This window comes from Triticum aestivum, chromosome 4D, assembly GCF_018294505.1.
Source record: "Triticum aestivum cultivar Chinese Spring chromosome 4D, IWGSC CS RefSeq v2.1, whole genome shotgun sequence".
Taxonomy (NCBI): Eukaryota; Viridiplantae; Streptophyta; class Magnoliopsida; order Poales; family Poaceae; genus Triticum; species Triticum aestivum.
In genome coordinates, this window is record NC_057805.1 from 219,850,749 (window position 1) to 219,853,560 (window position 2,812).

The 2,812-nt window shown below is 42.5% G+C and overlaps 1 long non-coding RNA gene across 1 annotated transcript; it reads left to right on the forward strand.

Annotated features, from left to right (window-relative positions):
• Positions 1–390: 390 nt before the first annotated feature.
• LOC123099866 (uncharacterized) lies at positions 391–1,569 on the forward strand. The gene is made up of 3 exons (XR_006448270.1): positions 391–585; positions 684–933; positions 1,509–1,569. It is a non-coding gene; the product is annotated as an uncharacterized lncRNA (long non-coding RNA).
• Positions 1,570–2,812: the final 1,243 nt, after the last annotated feature.

Sequence of the window (2,812 nt, forward strand, 5' to 3'; positions counted from 1 at the left end):
TTTTGTCTTTGTAGAAACTCAAAATTATTTTATAGTTGTTATTATAATGCTCTTTATGTGCTTGTTTTGCATAAAATGATTTTCCAAAAATTTATTTGTGTTTTAAAAATGTTCACGATATTTAATATTAGTATTAATATTTTAGTGTGTGTTCTGGTATTTTTAGGTATCTATATGTTATTTTGTTTTAGCCATTTAACTGCCCTGTAGTCTGTAGAGTATTATTTTGTCTAGAGTTTACTGTTCACCTCGACCGTAGAGCGACACAGCAGCAGTCGCTAGCAGGCCTTCGGCCCATTTCCGCTCAACAGCAGCCCACCCAGCAGTTTTCGTTTTTTTCTCCTTCAGACCGCTCTCTCTCGCTGACGGACGGGGCCCAGCCATTATCCCCTAGCTCCAGGGACGCCGTACCCGATCCAAATTCGATCTATTCAATCGATCTCTTGCTCCTGCCGCACGGCAACTACTCCATAAATATTCCACACGTCCTTGTCATCGGATTTTCGCCAAAATCGCTGCCTCCCGTGCCCTAGAACGGCGCCTAGATCTCGCCGTAGTCCGCCGCAGCCCGAAGCTTCTCCAGTTGTCGGTTTCTTCACCACCGAGGGTCTTCAGCCCCTCCTTTACCCTCTGTTGTATTCTCCTTGACCTCCTTTGTCCCCCTAACCATCTATCTCGCACAGGGAAGCACCCAATCGAGCGCTTCGAGCTCGCTCCGGCGAACATGCCACCGCCCGAGCTCCAGCCACCCTCTGCCGTCGTCCCCACTCGCCACCAACGCCGCTGAGGACGTTTTCGAGACCGCGGCAGAGCTGCGCGCCCCGTTTGCTACCGGCCAGAGTCTGGAGACCACCGGAGAAGGCGCCACCATCGCCGCCCGAGCCGCCGCGCCGTTCTTCCTCAAGTCCGGTGACCAGCCTCTGTTCTTCTCCGGTGAGTCAACACGCACCGTCCGATCTCTCTTTGACGGTCCAGATTATGTCATGTCCTATTTTTTTTCTTCGAATAGGTATGCACTATTTAGTGGTCGTTCGCCGTTTAGATCTCGCAGCAAACACTTCTGAGCCAGTAGGAACCCGCCACGTGGCACATCCACAGCAGCCGCGGCAGTTCTTCTAGGAACACTATCATGGCACAATATTTTGGGCAGATTTAATATCATATTTTTGTTTAGGTATATCTTGATATCCGTAACTCCAAATTCATCGTTTTTTTCCTTTGTACTCATAGTGACCAGGAGGATATTGTAGAACCAAAATTTCACATTTTTGAACTGTTTAAATTTGAATTTGCTCAAATTTGAATTTAACCTTCCGGAGGCCATATCTTTCAAACCGTAGATCCAAATTAGTTGATTCTTTTTGCATTGTGATCCTACTAGAATTTAGATATTATATAACTACTGATATGTTCTGTTATTTAAGTTTTCTTTGAGTTCATTGCTGTTGGCTTATTGTGATTGTTATGTGAGTATGGTTTATTTATCGGTGCCTTCATTAATCATATAGATTGTCCGGAGTGTGAAGCGGATCATAATTGAGCGTTAGAGTACTTCAACATCATTAAAGGCAAGTCGCACTTTTGATTATGGTCATCCTATATTCTGCTATGCATGTGTGGTTTTAATGCTATGATATATGTTTGTCCTGATATGTGTATCCCGTGTTGTCATGTTTTTGGTATTGATTGTGTTATGTGATGGTGTGATCATCTTGCTATGTTATACGTGGGCATGTGTCGAGTGATCCATGAAAGTGGTGAGTGTTTATAGTCGTAGGCTCGGGATTTTTAACCAGGTGAATGCGTCACTGGCAGAGCGCTCTATTGTCCATAGAGAATGCGCCATTGACAGAGCGCACTTGAGGCGAGGTATAGTTTTCGGAACTTAAATTAGGTGAATGCATCGTTGGCAGAGCGCTCTATTGTTCCTAGAGAATGCGCCACTGACAGAGCGCACTTGAGAGACTTCTGGAGTTCTTATCATGTTTTTCTTAGAATTTTTGGGGGTTATCGTGGGCGATTAAGATTAGAGGCGTTTGTAAATTCAGTTAGTGGAGGTAGGTGAAGACATTCTTCTCCAAAGCAACTTGAGTGTTTTGTTTGTCCTACTTTTCTTATGGATGTAGGTTTGCTATATCATTATATGTGATTTGCCAATACATTCAATGTATTGACCATTGTGGCTGCAACATATCATGTTGCAGGATTTTCGGATGATCAATGAGATATAGTAGGGTCGCGAGTCTTCACTCAGCATTTTCGTCATGGGCATTGATGGGAATCATCATCTATTATGCTACATTTCCGCTGTTATTAATGAATAAAGCTAGCTATGTGCTATTCAGTTTGTAATGCTTTATAAATTCTGGATCATACATTGTAGTAAATGATGCACATGTTATTTGATATTCATATGTACTATGTGTGCTAGCGAGTTGATCCAGGGACTAACACAGTAAGCACAGGTTCGGGTCATTACAGAGGACTTGATACTTAATGCTATGGCTGGGTTTCACGACCTTAATGATCTTTAGTAGTTGCGGATGCTTGCTAGAGTTCCAATCATAAGTGCATATGATCCAAGTAGAGAAAGTAAGTTAGCTCATGCCTCTCCCTCATACAAAATTAAAACAACGATCACCAGTTTAGCTATCGATCACCTAGGAACAAATGACTTTCTTGTTGACAAAAGCTATCTACTTTTATTGTCTTGCATTTTATTCGTAATTTTATTCTCGCAAAGTACTCATACATTTATCTTTGCAAAATAATTTCATACTTGTTTTAGGTAAAGCAGACATCAAGTGTGCGT